This window comes from Triticum dicoccoides, chromosome 2A (genome assembly GCF_002162155.2).
Source record: "Triticum dicoccoides isolate Atlit2015 ecotype Zavitan chromosome 2A, WEW_v2.0, whole genome shotgun sequence".
Lineage (NCBI taxonomy): Eukaryota > Viridiplantae > Streptophyta > Magnoliopsida > Poales > Poaceae > Triticum > Triticum dicoccoides.
This window is the reverse complement of record NC_041382.1, coordinates 468,362,710-468,379,303: the sequence shown is the minus strand read 5'-3', so window position 1 is coordinate 468,379,303 and position 16,594 is coordinate 468,362,710.

The window sequence follows — 16,594 nt, the reverse complement described above, 5'->3', positions numbered from 1 at the left end:
TGTCACCTCCATAAACGAGAAACATATCCTTAGTCCTTGTCGGTGTCAAAACCGGCAGATCTCGGGTAGGGGGTCCGGAACTGTGCTTCTAAGGCGGATGGTAACAGGAGGCGGGGGACACGATGTTTACCCAGGTTCGGGCCCTCTCGATGGAGGTAATACCCTATGTCCTGCTTGATTGATCTTGATGATATGAGTATTACAAGAATTGATCTACCACGAGATCGTAGAGGCTAAACCCTAGAAGCTAGCCTATGGTATGATTGTTGTTGTCCTATGGACTAAACCCTTTAGTTTATATAGACACCGGAGGGGGCTAGGGTTACATAGAGTCGGTTACAAGGGAGGAGATCTACATATCCGTATTACCAAGCTTGCCTTCCACGCCAAGGAAAGTCCCATCCGGACACGGGACGAAGTCTTCAATCTTGTATCTTCATAGTCCAACAGTCCGGCCAAAGGATATAGTCCGGCTGTCCGGAGACCCCCTAATCCAGGACTCCCTTAGTCCTTTTCAGGTATTTCAGGATGTTCTTGACCACTGTCCAGTGATCCATTCCTGGATTACTTTGGTACCTCCCTGCTAAGCTAATAGCAAGGAACACATCAGGTCTGGTACACAGCATTGCATACATGATAGAGCATATTGCCGAAGCATAGGGAACACTTTTTATTTTCTGTCTATCTTCTGCAGTGGTCGGGCATTGAGTCTGACTCAACTTCACACCTTGTAACACAGGCAAGAACCCTTTCTTTGCTTGATCCATTTTGAACTTTTTCAAAACTTTGTCAAGGTATGTGCTTTGTGAAAGTCCAATTAAGCGCCTTGATCTATCTCGATAGATCTTGATGCCCAATATGTAAGCAGCTTCACCAAGGTCTTTCATTGAAAAACTCTTATTCAAGTATCCTTTTATGCTATCCAGAAATTCTATATCATTTCCAATTAGCAATATGTCATCCACATATAATATCAAAAATGCTACAGAGCTCCCACTCACTTTCTTGTAAATACAGGCTTCTCCAAAAGTCTATATAAAACCATATGCTTTGATCACACTATCAAAATGTTTATTCCAACTCCGAGAGGCTTGCACCAGTCCATAAATGGACCGCTGGAGCTTGCACAGTTTGTTAGCTCCCTTTGGATCGATAAAACCTTCAGGTTGCATCATATACAACTCTTCTTCCAGAAATCCATTCAGGAATGCAGTTTTTACATCCATTTGCCAAAATTAATAATCATAAAATGCGGCAATTGCTAACATGATTCGGACAGACTTAAGCATCGCTACGGGTGAGAAAGTCTCATTGTAGTGAACTCCTTGAACTTGTCAAAAACCTTTCGCAATAAGTCGAGCTTTGTAGATAGTAACATTACCATCAGCGTTTGTCTTCTTCTTGAAGATCCATTTATTCTCTATGGCTTGCCGATCTTTGGGAAAGTCAACCAAAGTCCACACTTTGTTCTCATACATGGATCCCATCTCAGATTTCATGGCCTCAAGCCATTTTGCGGAATCTGGGCTCACCATCGCTTCTTCATAGTTCATAGGCTCGCCTTGGTCAAGTAATGTGACCTCCAGAATAGGTTTACCATACCACTCTGGTGCGGATCTTACTCTGGTTGACCTACGAGGTTCGATAGTAACTTGATCTGAAGCTTCATGATCAACATCATTAGCTTCCTCACTAATTGGTGTAGTTCTCACAGGAACCGGTTTCTGTGATGAACTACTTTCCAATAAGGGAGCAAGTATAGTTACCTCATCAAGTTCTACTTTCCTCCCACTCACTTCTTTCGAGAGAAACTCCTTCTCTAGAAAGGATCCATTCTTAGCAACAAATGTCTTGCCTTCAGATCTGTGATAGAAGGTGTACCCAACAGTTTCCTTCGGGTATCCTATGAAGACACATTTCTCTGATTTAGGTTCGAGCTTATCAGGTTGAAGCTTTTTCACATAAGCATCGCAGCCCCAAACTTTAAGAAACGACAACTTTGGTTTCTTGCCAAACCATAGTTCATAAGGCGTCATCTCAACGGATTCCGATGGTGCCCTATTTAACGTGAATGCAACCGTCTCTAAAGCATAACCCCAGAACGATAGCGGTAAATCAGTAAGAGACATCATAGATCGTACCATATCTAGTTTGGTGTTCCAGGTGGCGTGAGTTGCGAAACTATTCCGCATTGTTTCAAATGTAGACCAAACTCGTAACTTAAATATTCTCCTCCACGATCAGATCGTAGAAACTTTATTTTCTTGTTACGATGATTTTCCACTTCACTCTGAAATTCTTTGAACTTTTCAAATGTTTCAGACTTATGTTTCATCAAGTAGATATATCCATATCTGCTCAAATCATCTGTGAAGGTGAGAAAATAATGATACCCACCGCGAGCCTCAATATTCATCGGACCACATACATCAGTATGTACGATCTCTAACAAATATGTTGCTTGCTCCATTGTTCTAGAGAACGGTTTTAGTTATCTTGCCCATGAGGCATGGTTCGCAAGTACCAAGTGATTCCAAAAGTCCATCAGTATGGAGTTTCTTCATGCGCTTTATACCAATATGACCCAAATAGCAGTGCCACAAATAAGTTGCACTATCATTATCAACTCTGCATCTTTTGGCTTCAATATTATGAATATGTGTATCACTACTATCGAGATTCAGTAAAAACAGACCACTCTTCAAGGGTGCATGACCATAAAAGATATTACTCATATAAATAGAACAACCATTATTCTCTGATTTAAATGAATAAACGTCTCGCATCAAATAAGATCCAGATATAATGTTCATGCTCAACATTGGCACTAAATAACAATTATTCAGGTCTAAAACTAATCCCGAAGGTAGATGTTGAGGTAACGTGCCGAACGCGATCACATCGACTTTGGAACCATTTTCCACGCGCATCGTCACCTCGTCCTTAGCTAATCTTCGCTTAATCCGTAGTCCCTGTTTCGAGTTGCAAATATTAGCAACAGAACTAGTATCAAATACCCAGGTGCTACTGCGAGCATTAGTAAGGTACACATAAATAACATGTATATCACATATACCTTTGTTCACCTTTCCACCCTTCTTATCTGCCAAATACTTGGGGCAGTTCCGCTTCCAGTGACCAGTCTGTTTGCAGTAGAAGCACTCAGTCTCAGGCTTAGGTCCAGACTTGGGTTTCTTCTCCTGAGCAGCAACTTGTTTGTCGTTCTTCTTGAAGTCCCCTTTCTTCTTCCCTTTACCCTTTTTTCTTGAAACTGGTGGTCTTGTTGACCATCAACACTTGATGCTCCTTTTTGATTTCTACCTCCGCAGCCTTTAGCATTGCGAAGAGCTCGAGAATTGTCGTATTCATCCCTTGCATATTATAGTTCATCACGAAGCTCTTGTAGCTTGGTGGCAGTGATTGAAGAATTTTGTCAATGACACTATCATCCGAAAGATTAGCTCCCAGTTGAATCAAGTGATTGCAGTACCCAGACATTCTGAGTATATGTTCACTGACAGAACTATTCTCCTCCATCTTGCAGCTGTAGAACTTATTGGAGACTTCATATCTCTCAATCCGGGCATTTGCTTGAAATATTAACTTTAACTCCTAGAACATCTCATATGCTCCATGACGTTCAAAACGTCCTTGAAGTCCCGGTTCTAAGCCGTAAAGCATGGCACACTGAACTATCGAGTAGTCATCAACACGCGACTGCCAGGCATTCACAATGGCTGCAGTTGCTGGCACAGGTGGTACACCTAGCGGTGCTTCCAGGACGTAATTCTTATGTGCAGCAATGAGGATAATCCTCAAGTTACGGACCCAGTCCGTGTAATTGCTACCATCATCTTTCAACTTTGCTTTCTCAAGGAACGCATTAAAATTCAACGGAACAACAGCACGTGCCATCTATCTACAACAACATAGATAGGCAAAATACTATCAGGTACTAAGTTCATAATAAATTTAAGTTCAATTAATCATATTACTTAAGAACTCCCACTTAGATAGACATCCCTCTAATCATCTAAGTGATCACATGATCCAGATCAACTAAACCATGTCCGATCATCATGTGAGATGGAGTAGTTTTCAATGGTGAACATCACTATGTTGATCATATCTACTATATGATTCATGCTCGACCTTTCAGTCTGAGTGTTCCGGGGCCATATCTGCATATGCTAGGCTCTTCAAGTTTAACCCAAGTATTCTACATCTGCAAAATTGGCTTACACCTGTTCTATTTGAACGTAGAGCTTATCACACCCGATCATCAAGTGGTGTCTCGACACGACAAACTTTCACAACGGTGCATACTCAGGGAGAACACTTATACCTTGAAATTTAGTGAGGGATCATCTTATAATGCTACCGCCAATCAAAGCAGAATAAGATGCATAAAGGATAAACATCACATGCAATCAATATAAGTGATATGATATGGTCATCATCATCTTGTGCCTTTGATCTCCATCTCAAAGCACCGTCATGATCACCATCGTCACCGACGCGACACCTTGATCTCCATCGTAGCATCGTTGTCGTCTCGCCAACTATTGCTTCTACGACTATCGCTACCGCTTAGTGATAAAGTAAAGCAATTACTGTAGGAAATATGCCCTAGAGGCAATAATAAAATGGTTATTATTATATTTCCTTGTTCATGATAATTGTCTATTGTTCATGCTATAATTGTGTTATCCGGAAATCGTAATACATGTGTGAATACATAGACCACAACATGTCCCTAGTGAGCCTCTAGTTGACTAGCTCGTTGATCAATAGATGGTTATGGTTTCCTGACCATGGACATTGGATGTCATTGATAACAGGATCACATCATCAGGAGAATGATGTGATGGACAAGACCCAATCCTAAGCATAGCACAAGATCGTGTAGTTCGTCTGCTAGAGCTTTTCTGAATGTCAAGTATCATTTCCTTAGACCATGAGATTGTGCAACTCCCGGATACCGTAGGAGTGCTTTGGGTGTACCAAACGTCACAACGTAACTGGGTGACTATAAAGGTGCACTACATGTATCTCCGAAAGTGTCTGTTGGGTTGGCATGAATCGAGACTGGGATTTGTCACTCCGTATGACGGAGAGGTATCTCTGGGCCCACTCGGTAATGCATCATCATAATGAGCTCAGTGTGACTAAGTAGTTGGTCACGGGATCATGCATTACGGCAAAAGTAAAGTGACTTGTCGTTAACGAGATTGAACGAGGTATTGGGATACCGACGATCGAATCTCGGGCAAGTAACGTACCGATTGACAAATGGAATTGTATACAGGATTGCTTGAATCCTCGACATCGTGGTTCATCCGATGAGATCATCGTGGAACATGTGGGAGTCAACATGGGTATCCAGATCCCGCTGTTGGTTATTGGCCGGAGAGTTGTCTCGGTCATGTCTGCATGGTTCCCGAACCCATAGGGTCTACACACTTAAGGTTCGATGACGCTAGGGTTATTAGGAAGACTTGTATGTGATTACCGAATGTTGTTCGGAGTCCCGGATGAGATCCCGGATGTCACGAGGAGTTCCGTAATGGTCCGAAGGTGAAGATTTATATGTAGGAAGTTGTCATACGGTCACCGGAAAGGTTCGGGGGCATATCGGTATTGTACCGGGGCCACCGGAGGGGTTCCGGGGGTCCACCGGGAGGGGCCACCTCTCTCGGAGGGCCTAATGGGTTGTAGAGGAAAGGGAACTAGCCCTACATGGGCTGGGCGCATCCCCCCCCCCCTTTGGGCCCATGCGCCTAGGGTTGGGGGGAACCCTAAGGGGGGTGCCCCCCTTGCTTGGGGGGCAAGCCCCCTCCCCTTGCCCCCCCCTCTAGATCTCATCTAGAGGGGGCCGGCCCCCTTCCTCCTTCCCCTATATATAGAGGGGCAAGGGGAGGGCTGCACACACCATCCAAGGCGCAACCCCTCCCCTCCCCAACACCTCTCCTCCTCCGCAAGAGCTTGGCGAAGCCCTGCTGGAGTACTGCAGCTCCACCACCACCACGCCGCCGTGCTGCTGTTGGAGCCCTCTTCCTCAACCTCTCCCTCCTCCTTGCTGGATCAAGGCGCGGGAGACGTCCTCGCTCTGTACGTGTGTTGAACGCGGAGGTGCCGTCCGTTCGGTGCTAGGATCTTCGGTGATTTGGATCATGACGAGTACGACTCCATCAACCCCGTTCTCTTGAACGCGTCCGCTCGCGATCTACAAGGGTATGTAGATGCACTCCTCTCCCCTCGTTGCTAGATGACTCCATAGATTGATCTTGGTGATGCGTAGAAAATTTTAAATTTCGGCTATGTTCCCCAACAGTGGCATCATGAGCTAGGTCTATGCGTAGTTTCTATGCACGAGTAGAACACAAGTTGTTGTGGGCGTCGATTTTGTCAATTTACTTGCCGTTACTAGTCTTATCTTGATTCAGCGGCATCGTGGGATGAAGCGGCCCGGACCGACCTTACACGTACGCTTACGTGAGACTGGTTCCACCGACTGAAATGCACTAGTTGCATAAGGTGGCTAGTGGGTGTCTGTCTCTCCCACTTTAGTCGGATCGGATTCGATGAAAAGGGTCCTTATGAAGGGTAAACAGAAATTGGCATATCACGTTGTGGTTTTGGCGTAGGTAAGAAGCGTTCTTGCTAGAAACCTATAGCAGCCACGTAAAAACTTGCAACAACAATTAGAGGACGTCTAACTTGTTTTTGAAGCATATGTCGTGTGATGTGATATGGCCAAAAGGATGTGATGAATTATATATGTGATGTATGAGATTGATCATGTTCTTGTAATAGGAATCACGACTTGCATGTCAATGAGTATGACAACCGGCAGGAGCCATAGGAGTTGTCTTAATTTATTTATGACCTGCGTGTCAACTTATACGTCATGTAATTACTTTACTTTATCGCTATCCGCTAGCCATAGTAGTAGAAGTAATAGTTGACGAGACAACTTCATGAAGACATGATGATGGAGATCATGATGATGGACATCATGGTGTCATGCCGGTGACGATGATGATCATGGCGCCCCGAAGATGGAGATCAAAAGGAGCAAAATGATATTGGCCATATCATGTCACTATTTGATTGCATGTGATGTTTATCATGTTCTACATCTTATTTGCTTAGAACGACGGTAGCATAAATAAGATGATCCCTCGCAATAATTTCAAGAAAGTGTTCCCCCTAACTGTGCACCGTTGCTAAGGTCCGTTGTTCCGAAGCACCACGTGATGATCGGGTGTGATAGGTTCTAACGTTCGCATACAACGGGTGTAAGCCAGATTTACACACGCAAAACACTTAGGTTGACTTGACGAGCCTAGCATGTACAGACATGGCCTAAGAACACGGAAGACCGAAAGGTCGAACATGAGTCATATGGAAGATACGATCAACATGAAGATGTTCACCGATGATGACTAGTCCATCTCACGTGATGATCGGACACGGCCTAGTTGAATCGGATCATGTATCACTTAGATGACTAGAGGGATGTCTATCTGAGTGGGAGTTCATTAAATAATTTGATTAGATGAACTTAATTATCATGAACTTAGTCTAAAATCTTTTCAATATGTCTTGTAGATCAAATGGCCCATGCTAATGTTGTCCTCAACTTCAACGCGTTCCTAGAGAAAACCAAGCTGAAAGACGATGGTAGCAACTATACAGACTGGGGACGGAACTTGAGGATCATCCTCATAGCTGCCAAGAAAGCATATGTCCTTGAAGCACCGCTAGGTGAAGCACCACCGCCAGCAAACCAAGACGTTATGAACGCTTGGTAGTCCCGTGGTGATGATTACTCCCTGGTTCAGTGCGGCATGCTTTACAGCTTAGAATCAGGGCTCCAGAAGCATTTTGAGCAACACGGAGCATATGAGATGTTCCAAGAGCTGAAAATGGTTTTCCAAGCTCATGCCCGGGTCAAGAGATATGAAGTCTCTGACAAGTTCTACAGTTGTAAGATGGAGGAGAATAGTTCCGTCAGCGAGCACATACTCAAAATGTCTGGGTTGAACAATCGCTTGTCTCATCTGGGAGTTAATCTCCCGGATGATGCGGTCGTTGACAGAATCCATCAGTCGCTCCCACCTAGCTACAAGAGCTTTATGATGAACTTCAATATGCAGGGGATGGAAAAGACCATTCCTGAGGTATATTCAATGCTGAAATCAGCGGACGTGGAAATCAAAAAGGAACATCAAGTGTTGATGGTGAATAAAACCACTAAGTTCAAGAAGGGCAAGGGTAAAAAGAGCTTCAAGAAGGACGGAAGGGAGTTGCCGCGCCCTGTAAGCAAGCTACCGGGAAGAAGCCAAAGAATGGACCCAAGCCCGAGACTGAGTGTTTTTATTGCAAGGGAAGTGGTCACTGGAAGTGGAACTGCCCCAAGTACTTAGCGGACAAGAAGGCCGGCAACACCGAAGGTATATGTGATATACATGTTATTGATGTGTACCTTACCAGTACTCATAGTAGCTCCTGGGTATTTGATACCGGTGCGGCTGCTCATATTTGTAACTCAAAACAGGAGCTGCGGAATAAGCGGACACTGGCGAAGGACGAGGTGACAATGCGCGTCGGGAATGGTTCCAAGGTCGATGTGATCTCCGTCGGCACGCTACCTCTACATTTACCTACGGGATTAGTTTTAAACCTCAATAATTGTTATTTAGTGCCAGCTTTGAGCATGAACATTGTGTCAGGATCTCGTTTAATACGAGATGGCTACTCATTTAAATCTGAGAATAATGGTTGTTCTATTTATATGAGAGATATATTTTATGGTCATGCCCCGCTGGTCAATGGTTTATTCTTACTTAATCTCGAACGTGATGTTACACATATTCATAGTGTGAATACCAAAAGATGTAAGGTTGATAATGATAGTCCCACATACTTGTGGCACTGCCGCCTTGGTCACATTGGTGTCAAACGCATGAAGAAACTCCATGCAGATGGACTTTTGGAGTCTCTTGATTATGAATCATTTGACACGTGCGAACCATGCCTCATGGGCAAAATGACCAAGACTCCATTCTCCGGAACAATGGAGCAAGCAACCAACTTATTGGAAATCATACATACTGATGTGTGCAGTCCAATGAGTGTTGAGGCTCGCGGTGGCTATCATTATGTTCTCACCCTCACTGATGACTTGAGTAGATATGGGTATGTCTACTTAATGAAACACAAGTCTGAGACCTTTGAAAAGTTCAAGGAATTTTAGATTGAGGTTGAGAATCAACGTGACAGGAAAATCAAGTTCTTACGATTAGATTGTGGGGGAGAATATTTGAGTCACAAATTTGGCATGCACTTAAGGAAATGTGGAATAGTTTCACAACTCACGCCGCCTGGAACACCTCAGCGTAATGGTGTGTCCGAACGTCGTAATCGCACTCTATTGGATATGGTGCGATCTATGATGTCTCTTACCGATCTACCGCTGTCATTTTGGGGCTATGCTTTAAAGACTGCCGCATTCACTTTAAATAGGGCTCCGTCGAAATCCGTTGAGACGACACCGTATGAATTATGGTTTGGGAAGAAACCTAAGCTGTCGTTTCCAAAAGTTTGGGGATGCGATGCTTATGTGAAGAAACTTCAACCTGAAAAGCTCGAACCCAAATCAGAAAAACGCGTCTTCATAGGATACCCTAAAGAAACTATTGGGTATACCTTCTACCTCAGATCCGAAGGCAAGATCTTTGTTGCCAAGAATGGATCCTTTCTAGAGAAAGAGTTTCTCTCGAAAGAAGTAAGTGGGAGGAAAGTAGAACTTGATGAAGTATTGCCTCTTGAAATAGAGAGTGGCGCAGCTCAAGAAAATGTTCCTGAGGTGCCTGCACCGACTAGAGAGGAAGTTAATGATGATGATCATGAAACTTCAGATCAAGTTGCTACTGAACTTCGTAGGTCCACAAGGACACGTTCCGCACCAGAGTGGTACAGCAACCCTGTCCTAGAAATCATGTTGTTGGACAATGGTGAACCTTCGAACTATGAAGAAGCGATGGCGGGCCCAGATTCCGACAAATGGCTGGAAGCCATGAAATCCGAGATGGGATCCATGTATGAAAACGAAGTATGGACTTTGACTGACTTGCCCAATGATCGGAGAGCCATAGAAAATAAATGGATCTTTAAGAAGACAGACACGGATGGTAATGTGACCATCTATAAGGCTCGGCTTGTTGCTAAGGGTTATCGACAAGTTCAAGGGGTTGACTACGATGAGACTTTCTCACCCGTAGCGAAGCTGAAGTCCGTCCGAATCATGTTAGCAATTGCCGCATTCTATGATTATGAGATATGTCAAATGGACGTCAAAATGGCATTCCTTAATGGTTTCCTTAAGGAAGAATTGTATATGATGCAGCCGGAAGGTTTTGTCGATCCTAAGAATGCTGACAAGGTGTGCAAGCTCCAACCCTCAATCTATGGGTTGGTGTAAGCATCTCGGAGTTGGAACATTCGAATTGATGAGATGATCAAAGTGTTTGGGTTTACGCAGACTTATGGAGAAGCCTGTGTTTACAAGAAAGTGAGTGGGAGCTCTGTAGCATTTCTCATATTATATGTGGATGACATACTATTGATGGGAAATGATATAGAATTCTTGGAAAGCATAAAGGCCTACTTGAACAAGTGTTTTTCAATGAAGGATCTTGGAGAAGCTGCTTATATATTAGGCATCAAGATCTATAGAGATAGATCGAGACGCCTCATTAGTCTTTCACAGAGTACGTACCTTGACAAGATATTGAAGAAGTTCAATATGGATCAGTCAAAGAAGGGGTTCTTGCGTGTGTTGCAAGGTACGAGATTGAGCGCGGCTCAATGCCCGACCACGGCAGAAGATAGAGAAAAGATGAGTGTTGTCCCCTATGCCTCGGCCATAGGGTCTATTATGTATGCCATGCTGTGTACCAGACCTGATGTAAACCTTGCTGTAAGTTTGGTAGGAAGGTACCAAAGTAATCTCGGCATGGAACACTAGACAGCGGTCAAGAATATCCTGAAGTACCTGAAAAGGACTAAGGATATGTTTCTCATTTATGGAGGTGACAAAGAGCTCATTGTAAAGGGTTACGTCGATGCTACCTTCGACACAGATCTGGATGACTCCAAGTCACAAACCGGATATGTGTATATTTTGAATGGTGGGGCAGTCAGCTGGTGCAGTTGCAAGCAAAGCGTCGTGGCGGGATCTACATGTGAAGCGGAGTACATGGCAGCCTCGGAGGCAGCACAAGAAGCAATCTGGGTGAAGGAGTTCATTACCGACCTAGGAGTTATTCCCAATGCGTCGGGCCCGATGACTCTCTTCTGTGACAAGACTAGAGCTATTGCCCTTGCCAAGGAGCCCAGGTTTCACAGAAAGACCAGGCATATCAAGCGTCGCTTCAACTCCATTCGTGAAAATGTTCGAAATGGAGACATAGATATTTGTAAAGTGCATACGGACCTGAATGTCGCAGATCCGTTGACTAAACCTCTCCCTCGAGCAAAACATGATCAATACCAGAACTCTATGGGTGTTCGATTCATCACAATGTAACTAGATTATTGACTCTAGTGCAAGTGGGAGACCGTTGGAAATATGCCCTAGAGGCAATAATATTTCCTTGTTCATGATAATTGTCTATTGTTCATGCTATAATTATGTTATCCGGAAATCGTAATACATGTGTGAATACATAGACCACAACATGTCCCTAGTGCGCCTCTAGTTGACTAGCTCGTTGATCTATAGATGGTTATGGTTTCCTGACCATGGACATTGGATGTCAATGATAACAGGATCACATCATCAGGAGAATGATGTGATGGACAAGACCCAATCCTAAGCATAGCACAAGATCGTGTAGTTCGTCTGCTAGAGCTTTTCTGAATGTCAAGTATCATTTCCTTAGACCATGAGATTGTGCAACTCACGGATACCGTAGGAGTGCTTTGGGTGTACCAAACGTCACAACGTAACTGGGTGACTATAAAGGTGCACTACATGTATCTCCGAAATTGTCTGTTGGGTTGGCATGAATCGAGACTGGGATTTGTCACTCAGTATGACGGAGAGGTATCTCTGGGCCCACTCGATAATGCATCATCATAATGAGCTCAGTGTGACTAAGTAGTTGGTCACGGGATCATGCATTACGGCACAAGTAAAGTGACTTGCCGGTAACGAGATTGAACGAGGTATTGGGATATCGACGATCGAATCTCGGGCAAGTAACGTACCAATTGACAAAGGGAATTGTATACAGGATTGCTTGAATCCTTGACATCGTGGTTCATCCGATGAGATCATCGTGGAACATGTGGGAGTCAACATGGGTATCCAGATCCCGCTGTTTGTTATTGGCCAGATAGTTGTCTCGGTCATGTCAGCATGGTTCCTGAACCCGTAGGGTCTACACACTTAAGGTTCGATGACGCTAGGGTTATTAGGAAGACTTGTATGTGATTACCGAATGTTGTTCGGAGTCCCGGATGAGATCCCGGACGTCACGAGGACTTCCGGAATGGTCCGGAGGTGAAGATTTATATGTAGGAAGTTGTCATACGGTCACCGGAAAGGTTCGGGGGCATATCGGTATTGTACCGGGGCCACCGGAGGGGTTCCGGGGGTCCACCGGGAGGGGCCACCTCTCTCGGAGGGCCTAATGGGCTGCAGAGGAAAGGAACTAGCCCTACATGGTCTGGGCGCATCCCCCCCCTTTGGGCCCATGCACCTAGGGTTGGGGGGGAACCCTAAGGGGGGCGCCCCCCTTGCTTGGGAGGCAAGCCCCCTCCCCTTGGCCGCCGCCCCCCTCTAGATCTCATCTAGAGGGGGCCGACCCCCTTCCTCATTCCCCTATATATGGAGGGGCAAGGGGAGGGCTGCACACACCATCCAAGGCGTAGCCCCTCCCCTCCCCAACACCTCTCCTCCTCCGCAAGAGCTTGGCGAAGCCCTGCCGGAGTATTGCAGCTCCACCACCACCACGCCACCGTGCTGCTGTTGGAGCCCTCTTCCTCAACCTCTCCCTCCTCCTTGCTGGATCAAGGCGCGGGAGACGTCCTCGCTCCGTAGATGTGTTGAACGCGGAGGTGCCGTCCGTTCGGCGCTAGGATCTTCAGTGATTTCGATCACTACGAGTATGACTCCATCAACCCCGTTCTCTTGAACGCTTCCGCTCGCGATCTACAAGGGTATGTAGATGCACTCCTCTCCCCTCGTTGCTAGATGACTCCATAGATTGATCTTGGTGATGCGTAGAAAATTTTAAATTTCTGCTACGTTCCCCAACAGTGGCATCATGAGCTAGGTCTATGCGTAGTTTCTATGCACGAGTAGAACACAAGTTGTTGTGGGCGTCGATTTTGTCAAATTACTTGCCGTTACTAGTCTTATCTTGATTCGGCGGCATCATGGAATGAAGCGGCCCGGACCGACCTTACACGTACGCTTACGTGAGACTAGTTCCACCGACTGACATGCACTAGTTGCATAAGGTGGCTAGCGGGTGTCTGTCTCTCCCACTTTAGTCGGATCGGATTCGGTGAAAAGGGTCCTTATGAAGGGTAAACAGAAATTGGCATATCACGTTGTGGTTTTGGCGTAGGTAAGAAGCGTTCTTGCTAGAAACCTATAGCAGCCACGTAAAAACTTGCAACAACAATTAGAGGACGTCTAACTTGTTTTTGCAGCATATGCCGTGTGATGTGATATGGCCAAAAGGATGTGATGAATTATATATGTGATGTATGAGATTGATCATGTTCTTGTAATAGGAATCACGACTTGCATGTCAATGAGTATGACAACCGGCAGGAGCCATAGGAGTTGTCTTAATTTATTTATGACCTCCGTGTCAACTTATACGTCATGTAATTACTTTACTTTATCGCTATCCGTTAGCCATAGTAGTAGAAGTAATAGTTGACGAGACAACTTCATGAAGACATGATGATGGAGATCATGATGATGGACATCATGGTGTCATGCCGGTGACGACGATGATCATGGCACCCCGAAGATGGAGATCAAAAGGAGCAAAATGATATTGGCCATATCATGTCACTATTTGATTGCATGTGATGTTTATCATGTTTTACATCTTATTTGCTTAGAACGACGGTAGCATAAATAAGATGATCCCTCGCAATAATTTCAAGAAACTGTTTCCCCTAACTGTGCACCGTTGCTAAGGTCCGTTGTTCCGAAGCACCACGTGATGATCGGGTGTGATAGGTTCTAACATTCGCATACAACGGGTGTAAGCCAGATTTACACATGCAAAACACTTAGGTTGACTTGACAAGCCTAGCATGTAAAGACATGGCCTCGGAACACGGAAGACCGAAAGGTCGAACATGAGTCGTATGGAAGATACGATCAACATGAAGATGTTCACCGATGATGACTAGTCCGTCTCACGTGATGACCGGACATGGCCTAGTTGAATCGGATCATGTATCACTTAGATGACTAGAGGGATGTCTATCTGAGTGGGAGTTCATTAAATAATTTGATTAGATGAACTTAATTATCATGAACTTAGTCTAAAATCTTTACAATATGTCTTGTAGATCAAATGGCCCATGCTAATGTTGTCCTCAACTTCAACGCGTTCCTAGAGAAAACCAAGCTGAAAGACGATGGTAGCAACTATATGGACTGGGTCCGGAACTTGAGGATCATCCTCATAGCTACCAAGAAAGCATATGTCCTTGAAGCACCGCTAGGTGAAGCACCACCGCCAGCAAACCAATACGTTATGAACGCTTGGTAGTCCCGTGGTGATGATTACTCCATGGTTCAGTGCGGCATGCTTTCCAGCTTAGAATCGGGGCTCCAGAAGCGTTTTGAGCAACACGGAGCATATGAGATGTTCCAAGAGCTGAAAATGGTTTTCCAAGCTCATGCCCGGGTCGAGAGATATGAAGTCTCCAACAAGTTCTACAGTTGTAAGATGGAGGAGAATAGTTCCATCAGCGAGCTCATACTCAAAATGTCTGGGTTGCACAACCGCTTGTCTCAGCTGGGAGTTAATCTCCTGGATGATGCGGTCGTTGACAGAATCCTTCAGTCGCTCCCACCTAGCTACAAGAGCTTTGTGATGAACTTCAATATGCAGGGGATGGAAAAGACCATTCCTGAGGTATATTCAATGCTGAAATCAGCGGACGTGGAAATCAAAAAGGAACATCAAGTGTTGATGGTGAATAAAACCACTAAGTTCAAGAATGGCAAGGGTAAAAACAACTTCAAGAAGGACGGCAAGGGAGTTGCCGCGCCCGGTAAGCAAGCTGCCGGGAAGAAGCCAAAGAATGGACCCAAGCCCGAGACTGAGTGTTTTTATTGCAAGGGAAGTGGTCACTGGGAGTGGAACTGCCCCAAGTACTTAGCGGACAAGAAGGCCGGCAACACCGAAGGTATATGTGATATACATGTTATTGATGTGTACCTTACCAGTACTCATAGTAGCTCCTGGGTATTTGATACCGGTGTGGCTGCTCATATTTGTAACTCAAAACAGGAGCTGCGGAATAAGCGGACACTGGCGAAGGACGAGGTGACGATGCACGTCGGGAATGGTTCCAAGGTCGATGTGATCGCCGTCGGCACGCTACCTCTACATTTACCTACGGGATTAGTTTTAAACCTCAATAATTGTTATTTAGTGCCAGCTTTGAGCATGAACATTGTATCAGGATCTCGTTTAATACGAGATGGCTACTCATTTAAATCCGAGAATAATGGTTGTTCTATTTATATGAGAGATATGTTTTATGGTCATGCCCCGCTAGTCAATGGTTTATTCTTATTTAATCTCGAACGTGATGTTACACATATTCATAGTGTGAATACCAAAAGATGTAAGGCTGATAATGATAGTCCCACATACTTGTGGCACTGCCGCCTTGGTCACATTGGTGTCAAACGCATGAAGAAACTCCATGCAGATGGACTTTTGGAGTCTCTTGATTATGAATCATTTGACACGTGCGAACAATGCCTCATGGGCAAAATGACCAAGACTCCGTTCTCCGGAACAATGGAGCGAGCAACCAACTTATTGGAAATCATACATACTGATGTGTGCAGTCCAATGAGTGTTGAGGCTCGCGGTGGCTATCATTATGTTCTCACCCTCACTGATGACTTGAGTAGATATGGGTATGTCTACTTAATGAAACACAAGTCTGAGACCTTTGAAAAGTTCAAGGAATTTCAAAGTGAGGTTGAGAATCAACGTGACAGGAAAATCAAGTTCTTACGATTAGATTGTGGGGGAGAATATTTGAGTCACAAATTTGGCACGCACTTAAGGAAATGTGGAATAGTTTCACAACTCACGCCGCCTGGAACACCTCAGCGTAATGGTGTGTCCGAACGTCGTAATCGCACTCTATTGGATATGGTGCGATCTATGATGTCTCTTACCGATCTACCGCTGTCATTTTTGGGCTATGCTTTAAAGACTGTCACATTCACTTTAAATAGGGCTCCATCGAAATCCGTTGAGACGACACCGTATGAATTATGGTTTGGGAAGAAACCTAAGCT